Consider the following 19,653-nt stretch of genomic DNA (forward strand, 5'->3'; position numbering starts at 1 on the left):
TGTTACATAGTCTGTCCACCAGAGGACGCTCTACAACGTCCCTGTTAGTGATGGCGTTGCATAGTCTGTCCACCAGAGTTCAAAAGGACTTTAAGTTTTATATCTTAAGTTTGTATTTTTATACATTTTATTTATCAGAACTTTAATATATTTGGATGTTCCTCTGTTCTGTTGTGACAATAAAACAAAATATTATTATTGTAGTGAGAACTCATAAATAACTACAAATATCTAATGTTAGGGAAATCTGTTTGTTTTGTTACGTGTACCTGGATTTCTTTTTATAAATGTATATCTGCCGATATATCGGCATATCGGAGTTTTTAATAACAAAATATTCGTATCGGTATTGGCCTTAAAAATCCTTATTGGGCTCCAATTTTAATTTCACAATTAATAATCAAAATTATCTTATTTCAATAAAATAATGTTAAACTTTAATTATTCTGTTGCAAATATTGCTAATGTGTTTGCTTCCAAATGAGGAAAGAGCATCAGTGTGTCATTTTCAAAATATCTTCAGATTTTGAGGTATTTGCTCCAAAAAAGTAGGAAAGTTGGAAGTTCAATGTAAAATGGTGCAAATTACCACACTCATACAGTAAAAAAAAAAAAAAAAAAATGGAAACACCAGACATTATCAACAAGCTGTATTTGGTTCATCTTGAAGTCTAGACTTCTCATAAATGGTTGCCCTCGGAGACCACAGTGTTCTCTGTTGATGCTGAACGTTAAATAGGTGCAGTAAATTGCAGTGTGGGATAGAGCCAACAGTCCCGCTGGCACGGCGCTCTGCTGAGTGAGATCATTTTGTGAGACCCCCCCCCCCCCCAGGTAGCACAGTCTGACTGAAACAAGCTTCTCGGTGTTTTCTGTCACTTCCTGTTTTCGGTTTGCTGGGTTCTTGCTAGACCTGGCCACTTCCTCCTTTGAACCTCCTATCTTTACACAGACATCTACTCATGCTGCAGATACGCGATTGTGAAACTAAAACCTCAGATAAGCACAGCAGGAAGTGCACGTTATGTGATCAAAGTCCCTTTCACACAAGAACTGCAACCATGAATCTATCTAGCTATTACCCAGAGAAGCTGTTTGTTGGAACACAAATGTCAAATCAGTTCAACTGGATATTAAACAGACTTTATTGTGCCGTGTCCCTGTTACAAAGTGTGTGTAATGTCCGATTGAGCCTGTGTGTGAATAGTAACGTGTTCGCGGTGTAATGCGCATCATGTCCTGCCTCCTGCAGTCTCTACCCAGGCGCCATCCCGTCTAATCCAAACAGAGTATTTACAGGAAGTGAGAACGCTCCTGTTGTGTGCTACAGGGCCAACTTCAGATCATTCTGGACCCAATTAGTCGGATATTGTTCCAAGTTTATATGAGAAATGGCTGCAAAATAAAATCTGATTGCTACATTACTGTCTGTCTTGCATCAGAAAACTGAGTGAAAACTATACATTTTGTGCAAACACATATCATTCCAACAGCTTTCCAAAAACTCTTTGTCCTGCAATAAAAAACTAAAAAAATGACCCAGGACATGTCAAAGCTACGTCCCAGAGCTAACCAGCTACAACAGGACGAAGGAAAACTCAGGGCAGGGAGGGGAAAAAACTAAACCAACATGCTAAAATTCCTGACACAAATTACTCAACATCCCGTAAAGGCCGCTTTCTCCCAACAGATGGAAACCAATTAGCCACCTGAGTCCCAGGAAACACTTGGGCAGCCGTGTGAAGCCAAGATGCAAATGAAGCAGAGGGAAAGGTGGAAGCGGCCTGCCAAGTGTCTCGGGAGAAGAGAAATTAATGGAGGAGACAGCAGAGGTGTACTTTTTGAAAATGGAAAGTAGAATAAAGTGGGAAATGACTTATGAAGGGGGGCGCAGAGCTGGACTGAAGGTCTCCGGAGAGGTTACAGAAGCAACCGGCCGGGGGGGCAGAAATATCTGTTGATGGAGGACGTCGACTAATCCTGCAGGCGGTGAATCCTCCATCAGCCGCCATCAACATTAGCTCGACATATTGGAGCTGAGGCTAACGTGAAATCATTGACCTACAGTAGTTAATGACCATCTTGTTATATTTTTTTTTTAATTGATGCATGGATTAAATCAGAAGCTGCAAGCACTGCAGAATATCACAGCTATCAATCAATTTCTGAGGGTGAAGCCGGTTAACCCAGCTGTGCTCCGGCCTACCTAGTCTGCTTTTTTCTTCAGGTCAAATGTAAGTTTCTCTGGGTCACGTAAATCACCCTACAGCACTGATGTCATACTCCTTGAAATGTACACCCTCACATTTGTGGATGGATATATATTTTCAGACATTGATTTTTACCATTCAAAACGGCCTTTTAAAAACATTCATAACCCTTTGTTTCTTTTGCAATTTAGTTTCTTTTGAAGACAGCCCTCACCAAACTCTTACAACGAGGACCCTGGGAACATAGGACATAGAAATGACCCCCTTCTAATTCAAGCCCCATAGGGAGCAAGCTCTAGACGCGTTGCTCCAATATCAGTCGGTGTTGTTCTGACTTTGCTAGTCTCCCATTGCAGGATGGGAGAAAAACATGGTCTGCTTTATTGGCATGTCTTTAAACCAATCACAATTGCGGGCGCCTGAACAGCTCACCTGGTAGGAGGTTTACTCCTCAAAGTCGCAGCCGCGGGTTCAACTCCGACCTGCGGCCCTTTAGTGCATATCATTCCCCTCTCTCTCCCCTCTCATGTCTTCAGCTGTCTTGTCAAATTAAAGCCCCAAAAAATAATCTCATAAAAACCATTAAGCTCACTTTTTGCCAGACAGAGCCACGGTTCCGCTGCAAAATGGTCTCAGGAAGGAACAAGTTTTGATGGAACAGGTCAAAAGTTGTTTTAGCCATTTTCAGCTCCTGCAACAGGCCATCTGCGCTTTCACCTCAACACGCCGGTTTGTACATACCTCGCCATGCTTTTACGCACACAATGCGAAACTAATACGCCTGGAGCGGGCGCAAACGCGTCAGTACATCTGGCCATCAGTCACCAAGTCTTTTTGCATTTGTGCAGAATTTAATTTTCATTAGAATCAGGAATCATTCCTAAGCTTATAAAGAAAAACTCATTTCTGTGTTGGGCCAAATCACTCAGCCTCACATGACACCATTCCAACTTATCTGAGAGCGCCACAATCACCAACATTGTTTTTGCAGCAAAAAGATGTCAAGTATTATCCAAAACCTGCAAGGAACTAAAGAAACAAGGTGCCCATTTTAATTTGTTGCGAAATAAAGCTGGAACCTCTTGGATGCCAAACTGCCAGCATCACATTTGAAATATATCACACCCCTCCAAAGTGAGCGCAAGAGAGAGAAAAGGCTGGAATAAGACGCCAGGAGAAGTTAGACTTTTAAGGACAAATCCAAAGGTGTGAACATGTCTAAAGCTCCGTGCCTCAGCAAACTCAAAGCAGTGTTTACCTTCATTCCCTCAGACTGCTCGCACAAGGCAGCAGGCATCTGCTAGATAGAGTAAATATTGGTTAAGTGTAGGTGATAAAAGGTGACATGTTCCCCCAGATATTTAGTCGCACTGGCTGCAGCGGCTGCAGCCTGTAAGTTTCTTCCAAGAGACTGCACGAAAATAAAAACAGGTATACTAATGTTCTTTGAAAATATGTGCTATTAAATTTTAAATCTTATTAATTCTGCTACAGCTGGGCAAAAGAAAAATCACTTCAGCAACACCATATAGATTAACAGGTTGGTTAAACAAACAAAGAGAATGGACAAATATATATATTGTAATTTAACAAATTTTGAAGGAAAACTCTATCCATTCATTCTCTATGCATCTTAATTCTGTTATTTCTAACGATAAAGGCTATATAACCCAAAAGTGCATGGCCGTTTGCACATTAAACCTATATGCAATTGTTGAGCATCTAAGAGCCTCCACTCTTGTGGTGCAGGCTTTCCTCCAGGTGTTGAACCAGCTTGCAGGGATTGGCTCCCATTCAGCCACACGAGCCTTCCTGGGGTTCATCACTGATGTAGAAGATCCAGTCTGACACACAGTCGGTGTTCCACTTCATCCCAACAGGTGTTAGATCATGGTGTCCACGTTCCTCCAAAACAAACCTGGGAAAACCACTTCTTTATGGAGCTGGCTTGGCGTACGGATGAGTTGTCATGTTGAAAAAGGAAAGGGGCAAACACAAACTGTTGGAAGCACACTATCGCCAAAAAAAATCTTTGTATCCTGTAGGATTAACACTTCTCTTCATTTGAAAAACAGCCTTTGGCCTGAAGTACATACTGTCCACAAAGGTCGAGCCATATAGAGTATCTTATCTCATTCGTGCTGAGGAGCCTCTTCTAGAAGTGTTCAAAATGGCCTTAAGATCGGGAGAGTCAACAAAATCTAACATCCTAACCTTCAAAAAGATTGGATTTTTTTGCAGGTCTGTCTTACTTTCTACATGCAATCATGATATTCTAACCACACCAGTATATTCCCCACAATCAAATAAAGGTGCTCCATAGTTTCACATAAGTCCAGTTCCTTATCTAGTTCCAACAACTTGAGCACTTTAAACTAACTCATGCATTTGATTAACTGAGATAACTGTTTTCTTTGCCGCTCCGGACGTTTGCTCGTTGCCACGTTGTTCTGCATTTTTATTTGAGACAAAGGAGCACAGTGTTTTAGTGAAATGCCTCAGCAGCTTTTGAATCACTGTGCGTGCTAATCTAGGAGAGCTTTAATAGAACACTTGAGAACGAGGCCTTATGGAAAATGAAGAGAATTAAGATCGATAGCAGACGTAACAGGTTTTCTGGGTGAAATCCAGCTTGGTCTTTGTGTTTCTAATCTCAAACTGTATGAACACACTAAAAGTGCCAGTCAGATCCATCATGTTGGACTGAAAGAGTGCGATTACATTTGTTTGGACTGTCTGTCTCATTCGCCGCCAAGTTCTCTAACCTGGCAGGTTGACAGGTTAACACAACCCCGTCCAACGAACAAGCAACCTATGAGTTCATGTGACTTGTTTAGAGGATGGAATCAGCCGGTATGAAACAGCAAAAAAAAGCACAATTTCAGGAATGTACACTAGATTCCGACCGATATATCAGCGGGCCGATAGCATCGGCCGATATCGGCCCGTTAGTGATGGCGTTGCATAGTCTGTCCACCAGAGGACGCTCTACATCGTCCCTGTTAGTGATGGTGTTGCATAGTCTGTCCACCAGAGGACGCTCTACAACGTCCCTGTTAGTGATGGTGTTGCATAGTCTGTCCACCAGAGGACGCTCTACAACGTCCCTGTTAGTGATGGCGTTGCATAGTCTGTCCACCAGAGGACGCTCTACAACGTCCCTGTTAGTGATGGTGTTGCATAGTTCGTCCACCAGAGGACGCTCTACAACGTCCCTGTTAGTGATGGTGTTACATAGTCTGTCCACCAGAGGACGCTCTACAATGTCCCTGTTAGTGATGGTGTTGCATAGTCTGTCCACCAGAGGACACTCTACAACGTCCTTGTTGGCAAGACTGATAATTTTTATTGTTATTGTGCTTTTTTTCAAAGGATTTTAAGTTTTATATCTTAAGTTTGTATTTTTATACATTTTATTTATCAGAACTTTAATATATTTGGATGTTCCTCTGTTCTGTTGTTACAATAAAACAAAATAGTATTATTGTAGTGAGAAATCATAAATAATTACAAATATCTAATGTTAGGGAAATCTGTTTGTTTTGTAACGTGTACCTGTTTTGTTTTTTTTAATCGAAATCTGTTTTGTTACATGTTTCTGGATTATTATTATTATTATTTTAATTTACACTACACCCTGACTGACAACATCCAAAAGACTCATTCTCCGACTAATGGTTTTAATCTTCAACTTCCGGGGGGGCGGGGCGGGCGGCCATATTATCATTTTAGTTTTCTTCTTCTAGAAAAGTTGGGGGACTTATGAGACACAGATTACAGAAAACAATAGTCAATGCTTCGCATGCTGTGGAATCCTAAATTTTAGTATAGGTTAAGCTACAAAAAAAAAAAAAAAGATTCTACATTTCCCATAATGCAACTGACCAGCCTCTTTCATTAGGCCCTCCATGTCTTGTTACATCCACACCATTCAAATGCAATCTGGTTTTTATTGAAAATCTTTCAAGCTGAAGTCTGAATGATACAGACGGAGAATTACTCCACATGACAAGTCATTTGAACTCGATGCCCCTTTTAAATGAGTCCTGTCACAATCTAGTCTTAATACCTCCATTTCTTCATCTTGTGTTTCTATGTTGAATCTCCCTAAATTGATTTGTGTTAAAAGTAAAATACATTAAGCAAGAGCAGAAGTAACTGGGGAGCAAATATGGGATCAGTAGCTAGTTGGTTCAATCGGGTTAATCCGGCCATCATCACAATCTTCAAATTCCTTGTGAAGACCAACCAATACACACGCACAAACACACATACACACACACATCAAACCCCTATATTCAGTTGGTCAGTGGTTGTCAATATAAGTTGCTTACAAACAGCTGTAAACACATGTGGGCTCAAATAAGCAGCATGTCATCGTCTGCATGTCATCATCAGTGTAAAATGCATGCACTCAAACATGCAGGAAATGTTTTTTAAAGGCAAGAAGGAAACCGCTAACCAAGCAGCGACGGTCTACTGTGTGCAGAAGAAGTAATCAAACTGACATAAACTCTCATTCTAACACAGTAATCCTGCAGGCAATTAAGTTAGCCGAGAATGAAGTGAGAGTTGACACATCCTAAATATTGGATGAAGTCCAGCAGCAAATCAGGCGATGGAAAAGCTGACGGATTACAAGTTGTTTTCAAATCCATGGAGGAAGACGCAGACTTGTATACAAATGGAATAAGGAAAAGAAGAAGGCAGCGCTTACAGACCGATCTTTAAATTTGGATAACTGAAACCTAGAGATGGTCAGATACCATTTTTTTGCTTACCGATACCGATTCTGATACCTGAACTACTGATCAGGTAGTACTACTGATCCCATACCAGTGCGTCATATATTTTGATATATTTTAACAGCTGTATACTTCTATCCCTGTATGGCTGTGATATGATTTTTAGCTTTGTTCTGGCTCAGGTTAAACTCTTTGTGAAACATGAACTTACACAAACAATGAATGCCACAGAACTTTCTTTATCCAGTGAGATACAACCAAAAAATAACATAAACTACTTTAACGTGGATTTTCATTATTTTCTTTATTAAGTGGTATCAGATTGGTGCATAACTCCAGTAATTTCCGATACCAGACATTACCGATACTGGTATCAGAATATCTCTGCTGTAAAACCCTCCTCATCTGACCCTTTTTTTGCATTTTACCAAACAACAAGGTCGTGGATGGCCTGTGGCATCAGCTGCATGAAACGCTTATCAGTTCTAAAATTCTGCATTTGAAAACCTTGGAAAGCAGAGAGAGAGAGAGAGAGAGAGAGAGAGAGAGAGAGAGAGAGAGAGAGAGAGGGCCTACTAGCTACTTAAAATTTCATTATGGCCTTTCACTTCCCACTCCAGGGGCTGGGTGACAGGAAAGATGTTTTTGATGAATAAAACTTAAAAGGTTACACTACAAAACAGATTATAGTGAAACGTGTGTGTGTGTGTGTGTGTGTGTGTGTGTGTGTGTAGGGGGGGGGGACACCGATTCATGTCGATAAGAATGCAGTAGGCTAGTATAAAAGGTCAATCCAACTTTGCTTTGTTGGTTTTTAAACCAATCACTAAAACAACGGGGGGGGGGGGTGGGGCAGTAACATCAGACAACTAGAAATTCAGATACCAACACAAAGGACATCTGATGGTGAAACAACAAAGGGACATGTTGAGGTAAGGCACTAACAATGTCTCTGGACCATTGCAAAGAATTTCGAAGCTACAGTATAGACGTCAAGAAAGAAATTTGTGGAAAAACTATAAAATGTCCCAAGTTCATAAAAAAAACAGCATGCAAAGCAGCGTTTATCGCATTCTTATTCCAATAAATCAGAGCTACAAACATCAATCAATGCTTCAATCACGCATGTTGTGTTCCATGCCTGACTGAACACAATGCACACCCAGAAGTATGCAGACAAAGACCAAACTACAGGGATGCAGCGCCCACCTTTCACGGCCAAACAAAGCCAAATCATCGCGTCGGAAACAACTTTGTTGTGTTTCTCCAATGCTCCGTCAGCCAGACTCCATACAATAAATCAGCATGTTAAAGACGCTAGAGGAATGTAGAGCTCACCTCTTTTTGTTCCTGTTTCGGATAAGAGCAGCAGTCCTCCCCTGCCTGTCTGCCTTGGGTGTCTGCGCTCCTCCGCTCCTCCGTGGGTTTAATCGGGGCAGCGGCGGCGGTTACGCGCCTCGCCGTGTTCAGTGGGCGGCGTGGACTCGCTGCTTTCTTCCTCTGTTTCAAACCAAAGCGAAAACACAGAAAAGCCCTCCCACTCCCTCCGCTCAGCCTCTCTCTGAAGGCGGATACGCCCTCTTACTGTAGGAGCTTAAGCAAATGACCACACACACACACACACACACATACTACAGGCTTCAGGTGACAAGCTGAGAAGGAAAAAACCGCGTCGCCGCCCGCTGGGGGTGTGAAGTGATGTGAGTGTGGCCGCAGTGAGCAGCCCGAGCCCGGCAGCCAGGAGTCCTGCTGCACCGCTGCGCTCCTCTCGCTTCGGGTGGCTCTCACTGCACTGCAAAACATATCCACCAGGACTTGGTTTTGTAGTCTCTGACACAGTTTTAAAGTCTCGTCACGGAGGAGCACAGCCTGCCCTGCACATGTAAGGTCCAGGTGCCCTAATTCTCCCCCCCCTAGTTCTCCCAATCCCCTGTAGTTTTTCCAAGATGTCCCTATGATTACCCAAGTGCCTTACTATCACCCCAGCTAACAATCTTTGGTTCCCAGAACGTTCTGGTTCATGGATATGAAGAGAACGTTCTGGAAACATTTGTTTTTGGTTGCGGGACATTCCCTTAAGGTTGGGGTTGGTTGCGTTTTGGTTAATCAGAAAGTTTCCTTAACGTTCTGGGAACGTTAGTTTTTGGTTACATCAGACGTTCTCAGAACGTTCCCCTAATGTTGCAACCTTTAGAGAACGTTCCCCTAACATGATCTTAACGTTGCAACCTTTAGAGAACGTTCCAACCTTTAGAGAACGTTCCCTTTACACAATCCTAACGTTGCAACCTTTAGAGAACATTCCCCTAACATTATCTTAACCTTGCAACCTTTAGAGAACGTTCCCTTTACATAATCCTAACGTTGCAACCTTTAGAGAACGTTCCCCTAACATTATCTTAATGGTGCAACCTTAAGAGAACGTTCCCCTAACATAATCCTAACGTTGCAACCTTTAGAGAACGTTCCCCTAACATTATCTTAACCTTTCAACCTTTAGAGAACGTTCCCTTTACATAATCCTAACGTTGCAACCTTTAGAGAACGTTCCCCTAACATTATCTTAATGGTGCAACCTTAAGAGAACGTTCCCCTAACAATCCCCTAACATTGCAACCTTTAGAGAACGTTCCACTAATGTTATCCTAACATTGCAACCTTTAGAGAACGTTCCCCTAATGTTATCCTAACATTGCGACCTTTAGAGAACGTTCCCCTAATGTTATCCTAACATTGCGACCTTTAGAGAACGTTCCCCTAATGTTATCCCAACATTGCAACCTTTTAGAGAACGTTCCCCTAATGTTATCCCAACATTGCAACTTTTTAGAGAACGTTCCCCTAACAATCCCCTAACATTGCAACCTTTAGAAAACATTGCCCTAACGTTATCCTAACATTGCAACCTTTAGAGAACGTTTACCTACATTGCAACCTTTAGAGAACATTGCCCTAACGTTATCCTAACATTGCAACCTTTAACGAACGTTCCCCTAACGCTCTTTTTTACATTCCCCTAACCTTTAAAAAACTTGAACAACCATGAAACCAATTGTATTATAACTTTAAACTGTCATTGTGCATTTGAATGAATGAACAAGCCAACTTGATGGGATTTAAAACTTTAATATACAACATTAAAAATTACAGAAAAATGTCCATACAATAATCTGAATTAGTTTTATTGACAATATAGACACATATTAGTGAGAATGTAGTGTGCAAGGTGCATGTTGGAATGATAACAGACATGGTACCCATGTGTCATTTCTTTCTTGTTCTTCCAATGCCCTTGTAGTTGCTCCAAGTGTCCTCCAGGATGTGCCAGTCCTGTCACCCAGTTGCCCCTCCGGTTAGTGCCCCTATGGTGTAGGGGAGACTGGGTTGGTTGGTTGTCACACTGCTTATTACAGCTACACTGGAGGCCACTGTGACAGTGGATATGATATTAAGCTGTTGGCCTGTCATCCCACACCTGCGACGGGGGCTTGTTGTCACAATGTTTCAGAGTGTCTGTGATGGTTAATTACTTCTTGGTACAATAAATTGGGGAAATAAACGAGATACACATTTCAAGGCAAAGCCTTAAAATTTAATTTAATTTAGGAATGACTATTGAAAGATGTTTAAAATGATGACTAGTAAAAACTGATACAAACTTGAACAAGAACTGGATTGATGAATCCTCAAAAGAAAGAAACCTTTTTAAAAACTTAAACCTAACTTGGATTACTAGAGCACCGACCCGTGTTGCCCCTCCAATACTGGTTTCTAATCCAAACAGATTTATTAAAGCAGGATTTATTTCTGATTGTTTCAGTGACCAAGGCAAGGCAGCTTTATTTGTATAGCACATGTCAGCAACAGGGCAATTCAAAGTGCTTTACAGAAAAACGACTAAAATACAAGAATAAAAGTTGCAGTGCAGTATAAGAAATGAAATGTTAAAGATCAGTTAAAAACAGTCAAAAATACAACAAATACAAAAAAAAAGATAAATACAAGATTTTATGGTGCTAGTATGGGACAATGAATAAGCCGTTGCTCTATACACAATCCACCCACACTCCTTGGATCCCAGACCGGGCCGGTCCCACCGGTCCTACTTTTTAATTCTCTTCATATGCTTGTATAGATTGTCACACAGTTTCAACAATGCAAGTTTGTATAAGAAATTAACAATTATTTAAAGAAAGGCAAGAACGCAGGTATTCAAAGAACTGAGGGTTGCGGTGGACCTTCATTTTTCTGGGAGCAGACCTGTCCCAGACCACTTAAGAGGACTGGAGTGATGTGATCCAGTCTCTTGGTCCTAGTGAGGACTGGAGTGATGTGATCCAGTCTCTTGGTCTTAGTGAGGACTGGAGTGATGTGATCCAGTCTCTTGGTCTTAGTGAGGACTGGAGCATCAGCGTCTGATTGATGTTTTAGGGAGACCTGTAAAGTCACCGTTACATTAGTCAAGTTTACTGAAGATGAAAGCAAGTTTTTCCAAATCCTGCTGAGACATGAGTCCTTTAACCCTTGATTTATTCTTAAGGTGATAATACAAATGACGTTGTGATTGTCTTAATGTGACTTTGAAGATTCAGATCAGCAACTAAGATCTCTGGATTTGTTTGTTGTTTTTAATATGCCGTTTTAAGCTGAGCACTGACTTTTAATCGTTTCTCTTTTGTTCCAAAAACAACCACCTCAGTTTTTTCTTCTTTTCATTAAAGAAAGGTCCATGCTGTTGCATCTGGAAAATTAAATTGCCAAAATAATCACCCAAATGAATTAGAATTAGGCAATATAAGAAACTGAATATAAACCATTTTATAGATGACCTGATAATAATGGAAGAGGCTGGCGGGGGGGGGGGGGGGGTTGGGATTGATCAACTGCCACTTTGCTCAAGATGTCTTTCTCTCTCTCATGGGTGGGTCAAATTCTTTGGGCGGGCAAAGCAGAGAAAAGGGAGGTAACATTGCCCCTTATGACCTCATAAGGTCATAAGGGAAGAAGATTCCAGAAGATTCCAGCTGGGCCCATTTGAGCTTTCATTTTCTCAGAGGCAGAGCAGGACACCCAGGGCTTGGTTTACACCCATAACTGTTTCTAGCCCCTAGGGGAACATACTCCACACATATTAATGTTAAATAATCCCATAAAGTGAGATTTTCATGCCATGGGACCTTTAAAGTTACAGATAAACATGCTCCCATGAAAACAGTTTAAAACGTTGAGGGTTTGCACCTTCCATAGATAAAATCTGACCTTATAGACAAAGAGATACGGCCTGCGCTAACTTTAATAAAACCAAAGATCCGACTGACTCATACAGGTGTAGGTAATTGCAAAATTACAGCAAAACTATGTCCAGAATTGCAAAATCTAGCTATTATAAGGAAGCCCTTGCACATGACTTTAAAACCCTAAACAGCTCTGGAATACAACATTAGATATAATTAACACATCCAAGAAATCCCTCACCTGCTAAACTCACAGTCAATAATATCACTTTACAAGACCCACTGCTAAGTTCACAACATGGTTCCCAGGTATCTTTAGTTTCCAATCTCTCTACTGATTGCCAGTTAAACAATTTCCTGCCCAATCATAGTTTCTCTTTCAAGCATATAACACCTGTGGAGGTGCAAAATGCAATCAATGCTCTAAAAGTGAGCAGTGGTCCTGGGTTGGATGGCATTGAAGCCATCCATCCATCCATCCATCCATCTCTTACTGTGGCTCAGGAAAGGGAAGTTTGGGGTCCCCTGCTGGAGTTGCTGCCTGATAAGCAGATGAAGATGGCATATCATATCATCTCATATCATGATGCAACCGTTATGTGATCTCTTTAATATGTATTTATCCACCTGTGAAATTCCTGCCATATGGAAATGCTCCCGTATCACTCCTCTTCTTGATCCCAATAATTACCAACCAATTTCGATCATCTATTCTATTGCCAAGGTTTTTGAAACTCTCCTATTATCCCTCAACCACTGCAGTTTACAAATTATGTTAAACTCAGGTGGATTTCTGAGGACTTGCTGTGGTAAGCTTTGTGGACTAAGCAGACCCTCCTCCGCGGCACTGTGGGGGAAGGTCTGGCAAAGACTTTTTTGTTTTTTTGTCGCATGTCTTGGCCAGGACTCCCTGGGAGAAGAGTTACTGTAACTCAATGGGATTTTACCTGGCTAAATAAAGGTTAAGAAAGCTTCTTCAAACTGGGGGCGTGCCGACCGCCATCTACTGCTAACACACTGACTATGTGGATTAGTTCCTCACACAACCGCACTTCAAAAAAATCACAACTATCCCTTTAAAAACCTTTTACCGTTGATATTTTTTCAGCGTGTGGCTGCTCAGACAGTGCTTTCTCTGTGATAAGTCAGGACAGATTAGCCTTGTTTGGACAAACATTTTAGTCTTAATGTGTATTAACCCTTTAAAACGTAAAGCACTCTGAACAACATCTAATCTAAAAGGCTGCTAGTTAATTTAATAGACCAGACAATATTAAAATATTGCTATAGTCCTCAAAGAAGAAGAAAAATACAAAAATGTATGATAAAGTCAGTATCAGGTCTCCATATCTCTAAAGACACTGGTCCTCTCAGAGCATTACAGGAGTATAAGAAGGATCTTCGGTGAGGGAGCTCTCAATTGCACTAAAAAAAATTCACCATCATCAGACTGAACACTATAATTAAATATGCTAACTAGAGTATAATTAAATGTAGTGGCAATTACATTTTGCAGAAAAACGACTGAGATGTATGCAGAGAGAGGCTCACATTTCTGGGGTTAAATTATTATAGGAAACCCCTGAGGATGCATTTAACAAGATTTATTTATTTGTGTGTGTGTGTGTGTGTGTGTGTGTGTGTGTGTATGTTTTACTGAAAGTTTCGCTTCAGTGCAAGCAATCTTTGATATATTTTTTCTTTAATTATGGAGGATAATGAATTTAAATTTGTTATGCATCAAGGCTCCGAAATGGCAACCCACCCCTGGAGTCCGTAAATGCCTCATACTGCTTCAGGCTCCTGGGGAGTTTTAGGGAAATCTTAAACAAGATGGAGTTAATGGAAATAGATAGGCCTCTGAAATGCTAATGTTGACTTTTGGTGCCTAAATCGGGCTGCAGCCCCGGGGACGCACGGCGCTGCAGAGGCCCACTGCTTCAAACACAGCACTTTTCCTGGGGGGGGGGATAAAAAAGCTAATCTTTTTGCTTACACTCAGATAAATGCTGTACATTTTCTTCCTCCGTCATAAACAAATTGCTCTACAGAAACCAACATATTGTGCTTTGGAGATCAATCGCACAGAACACACACAAAGAAAAAAATGCACTTAATTCTGTCAGACAGCAGAGAAGCTTCACTCCGCCTCAATTTCTCCGCCTTTGTTTCACAAAGAATTATACAAAGCGTGAGTTGTGCTCTTCGTTGCCATCCATGTTCGCCCACGTGTAGCCGGGCCTCTGGCAATTAATTAAAGGAACCCCATGCACCGCTCAGCCGGCCTGTCAGGCCTGCCAGTCATCAGCGCGGCGTGACAATGATCTGACCATCACCGGCTTAATTGGCATTCGGAGAACATTTCTCCACCCGCCTCACTGTAGGCTAAATAAACACACAGGCAGACAGGATGCAACCTTCACTCCTCGTTTCTCTTCATCAATAACCCTGCAACACCACATCTGACAGCCACGGGAGCATTTGTTAACTTCTGTGTTATGTTCTCAGTGCCTATTGACTCACACAATTACAGATTCACAAGAGAGTAGCTGCCGAGAACAACTACAAAACTTCCACTGGAGGGATAGTTTAAAAGTTTAAAGGTCCCACGGCATGAAAATGTCACTTTATGCCATTTTTTAACAGTTGCCAGAAATGGCGATATGTGTAAACCGAGCCCTGGTTATCCTGCTCTGTCTTTGGGAAAATGACAGCTCAGATGGGCCAATCTGTATCAGGAGGGACAAGACCTCACAAGGGGCAAGAATCCATGCGCACCCTTAGCGTAACTTTTTTAACTGTTTTCATGGGAGCATGTTCATCTATATTACATTAAAGGTCCCATGGCATAAAAATCTCACTTTATAAGGTGTTTAAACATTAATATGCGTTCCCCCAGCCTGCCTATGGTCCCCTAGTGGCTAGAAATGGTGATAGGTGTAGACCGAGCACTGGGTATCCTGCTCTGCCTTTGAGAAAATGAAAGCTCAGATGGGCTAAACTGGAATCTTTCCCTTATGGGGGCAAGGTTACCTCCCCTTTCTCTGCTTGGCCCGCCCAGAGAATTTGTCCCACCCATGAGAGAGAGAGACATCATGGCTTTCAAACGAGCAAAGTTGCAGTTGGTCAAGGCCAAACCCCCAGCCGCTAAATTGCATTGTATTACTTTGCGTGGCTTTTTCTACTGTATGAATGGTTCATGAGAACATTAACAAAAGCAAGTCAGCGCTGACTTTTGCTTTCACACGGGACACAAACAGCAGTCTGTGTTTATGCAACCCATCCATTCACCTAGATCCTCTCCCTATATGCGGACGATGTTGCTCTTTATACTACTTTGTCTGACTTCCTCCTTAGAGGCAGCCCTGTACGCCATACTTCATGATTGCGGAATGAGCCACTACATACTGGTATCTCAGCTGGGCATGTCGTATATTATTCTTTCTAGGACAGGTCAGGCTATTCATTTGGCATGCGGATGGTTCTGTGCATGATGTAGAACAACTTACATTAAAAGAAAGTCTTACACAACATTTCTTTGTGTTTCTCCCTGTTTTCCACCCACCTCTGATTTTGTATCTGGTTATTTATGAACAGTGCTGACAAAAAAAATATCCTTTATTGTAGGAAGAAAAAACAAGCTAGGCTCCTATTATAAGTGTTTGTCCTGAATCTGTGCTGTAAAATATTTTATAATTTTTTGCAAATGATCTCCTATTATAAACGTTTTTATCTAATGTTAGCTTCTGCATTTTCATATTCTCCAAAGTTGTGATGCACCAGATAAGCTAGAAATTGTGCTATTCATTAAAGCCAAACATATTTTGTAGATTATCAATATATTCAAGTTACCCGTCTGCCATCTGAGCACATTAACAAATAAATATGCTTTACGTATTCTTCTTATGTGTTTTGTTTACACAAATGTATGTGAGAAGACAAATTCAGACAGTATGTCAGTGTGCATCCGATCAATCACAGCGTTCTCCAGCCTTCAACCTGGACCGGTGACGAATGCACCAGAACGACGGCTGCGGTTGCCTTTTTTCTCCCTTGATGCACTCCCTCTTATTGCCTGGTATGAATGAGCGATAAAAAAACACAGAGCACTTGTACATTCTTGAAGAATTAGGTCAGCCCTCGAACAGAGCAAAGACTACAAATGGGTTGGAAGAGCGAAGATGAAAGCCGGCACACTTCTGTGGAAAATCTTCCCTGCGCCTGTTGCCTCCATCACAAAACACCAACCACCTGGTGCCACTTCAGGCTGGAATGAGAGTAATTAGTGGTAGGAAGAGGGCTTTCTTCTTCTTCTTCTTCTTTTTGCATGAAGCATCAAAGCCAAGTGTGTGACTGACTGTTGTGTAATTGTGTTTGTGAGCACAGACGGCACAAAGACAAATTCCTCAAGCGTGCAGTGTGTTCATCCAGCAAATAAAGATGATTGGGATTGTTTTTTCTCCAGTTGGGATCAGACTCTTCAAAGTATGCAACATCCAGCTCTCAGCCCTTACATCCTCCTCCCCCTTTCCCCCCCATTATATAGTGTTTCCTGTGCTTCCATGGGAGTTTTTAATTGCCTATTGTACTTGCTGCTCAGCTGTCTGGGTGATGTGCAGTGACAAGCCGCATCCTCAAAAAAAAGTGATGTACTCCTGAGGTTCACCGGGAAAGAGCTTTATCTGTCTCTCACACGATTTCTCTCCCACACAAATCTCTCACAAGCCCCCCCACCACACCCCATCGTGTCTCTTGTAATTCTAAAGTATGTATGTCAAGTGGAAGCGTAATGTATGTCGACTGGAAAGCGTGCATGCCTTGTTCCCAGGGCAACCAGCGTGAAAGAAAAGTTGAGCAATTTGTCAGTTGTTTCTGAGAAGTTTGTTCAGAAGTTGTGTTAAGAAGCTGTGAACCGTTGCTGTTTCCACTCAGATGAGTTGGGAAGTCTGGAAAGGACGGCCAAAAGAGTGTGGGAGAAGCTCTCTATTATCTCTCAGGCTGCTCCCGTGAAACATTTGTTCATATACAAAAACTAATACACGGTAATTCCCTGTTCTAGTACAATGCTGGTTTAAAATGTGCCTGTGTGGAAAAGGCCGATTGCTGGGCCCTTGATTTGGTCTTCAGGACCAAACTGTTCCCCAAAATGACTTACCCCAAAGCTCTTAATATGCAACTCCACTGTATGGGCAACTGATTGATTGATTGAGTTCAACTTCCTAGGACAACATTGTAGGCCCTGCTGCTACATTTACCTGACAGACAACACAATCACAAAATATCAAAATTAAAATGTGGAGCAATCAGAGAGTTGCCTCTTGCACTCATGGCAGTGTGCCAACACAGAGACAGGGTCGGCTCCGGGATGTGCGAGTGTGTGGCTGTGTGCAGAGAGAGAAAGAGAGGGGCAGAAGAAAAGGTGGAAGGCAATGAAAGTAAAGAGTGTTTTAGTGTTGTCTTTTTCATGTGGATATCACCACAGACTTTAAGACTTCAGCAGAGGAGTTCGTGGATTATGGGTTGACGGTTAACGTTGAAGCATGGATTTGATTCGCGGGTTGTTTTGTTGCCGACGGTTATGTTATTAGTGTTAGAAGTTAGCAGCACACTTAAAACAACCGGACCAAGGGTGAGTCTGATGAAAACCGGTCTTTGCCCGGTCTCGCATTGCCAGACCTGTCTGCACAGCATTTTTGGGGGGGCTTTTTCCTCATGCTGTATGTACACACAGTGTCAGTGTACTGGCCGTGGAGTGCCTGCTTGTGCTCTTTACGTGATCAAACAACGTCGGAGCAGCCAAAAGCATTAAAAAGCTTTCCCATCCGAGTGGACACATTCTTTGAGAATTATTGCTCAATGCAGAGGTCTTGGGTTCGGATCCCACCTGCGACCATTTCCTGCGTGTCTTCCCCTTCTCTTCCCCCTATCTCACCTAGCTGTCCTATTAAAAAAAGGCAGAAAAGCCCAAAAACATTTCTTTAAAAAAAAGCTTCCCCGTATTTTTTGACGGGACGGCCAGAGCTTCTTTGCAGCCCAGGCCTGCGGGGGTGTGTACGCTGTAAGTTAGCAAAATGCTCTGAGCTGGGCATTTTATTGGGAAGGGTAGACACAGAAGAGCCAATTACCCTTTTTCAGTACAACAGTTGCAATGTTCCTGTCAGCTGTTTAGTGCTGCGGGTTTTGTTGTTATTTCTGTATTATTCGGCTGTTTTTAAGGTTATTTTGTGGGTCTTTTTCCCTTTATAAGAGTGATAGTGGCTAGACTGGAAAGGGGGAGAGAGAGATGATGACAGGCACACTGTTTTAACATCTAATATCCAATGCTGTCCAAACTGCTCCTAATGCTTCAAAGTCCAAACTCAGAGTTCCCAGGAAACCAAGTGTGAAGTACATTGGATGAGCGGTTCATGAGATATTTCAAAGACAGTAAAAAAAATGTAATGTCCGCAACACTGCTCTAAGCTCCCGTGATTCAACACAAAGGCAACGTTTCGACTTGACTTGGTCTTCTTCAGGCGCACATGGACAAAACAAAAGGTCACTTTAGTATATCTTATTTGTCCTGCACCTGCCAGAAGGTGGGATGTGAACACAATTACTTTTATGAATATTTCAAGGACAGACTACACACACACACACACACACACACACACACACACGAACACCTATTCCGTGCACCCCATTAACTGTGGCTGTAGAGTGCAAAGATGCAATGTAATGGTGCTAAAACACAGGGCTTTCAGGCGCAGAGTGGAGTTCTTGTCCTGGAAGAAGTTAAATGTGCAGGAAACGGGTGTTTGTGTCCCTGGAGTTCTTAAGGGGGCCAGTGTTTCAACCCAAACCACAACCTTTCTTCTAATCTTAGCCTAAAGTTAACTGTTGTCACCGCAGTACACCCACGTTTTCATATCACACGAACCTGTTCATAAGATTGTGATGTGCAGTATCTCTGCAGAAGGCTGTCAAGGATATGTATATATTTTTGCCGTTGATAGCATGCAACATACTTTCTACGAAGAAGGACACAGAGGTAAAGTCAGACAGCTGCACAATGCAAAACAGAAACTGTCCAAAATCCACAAATTGTGATGGTTCTCCAGCGGACTGGAATTAAACTCATCAGTTAAATTAGCGTGATCAGTGGCCCTCTGTCAGTGGCTCATCAGAGGGATCTGCTCCCTGCCAACGACTGCTGCCTCGGCCCGCAGACTGATCGGCCCCCGCAGGCCTGGCTACAGTGATGAGAGGATATTTACATTTTAAGCATTTGGCCGACACACATGTCGGGAATGATTTCCAGTCAGCCGGACCTGAGGACAGAGGCTGACCTTGTGTGGATCACTGCTCCTCTTTGTTTCATGATCACAGCTGTGCTCATGTTGTGCGTTCAGTGGTATCAGGAGACAAGCCCGAAGGTTTTCCCACAACAACGGAGGTTTTAAAACACTTTGTACCTCTGGAATG

At 42.2% G+C, this 19,653-nt stretch overlaps 1 protein-coding gene across 3 annotated transcripts in view; it reads right to left on the minus strand.

The window, feature by feature from the left end:
* rnf152 (ring finger protein 152) overlaps positions 1 to 16,636 on the minus strand; it is a 54,760-nt gene extending 38,124 nt beyond the window's left edge. For 2 of the 3 annotated variants that reach the window (XM_034862187.1, XM_034862189.1), the window contains exon 1: positions 8,294 to 8,891. The gene's annotated coding sequence lies outside the window, so the exon portion shown is untranslated. Of the gene's footprint in view, positions 1 to 8,293; positions 8,892 to 16,305 lie in introns of those variants that run through there. The other variant, XM_034862188.1, reaches the window with a different exon arrangement.
* Between the last annotated feature and the right edge of the window lie 3,017 nt (positions 16,637 to 19,653).

The sequence above is a fragment of the Etheostoma cragini genome, chromosome 22, assembly GCF_013103735.1.
Source record: "Etheostoma cragini isolate CJK2018 chromosome 22, CSU_Ecrag_1.0, whole genome shotgun sequence".
Lineage (NCBI taxonomy): Eukaryota > Metazoa > Chordata > Actinopteri > Perciformes > Percidae > Etheostoma > Etheostoma cragini.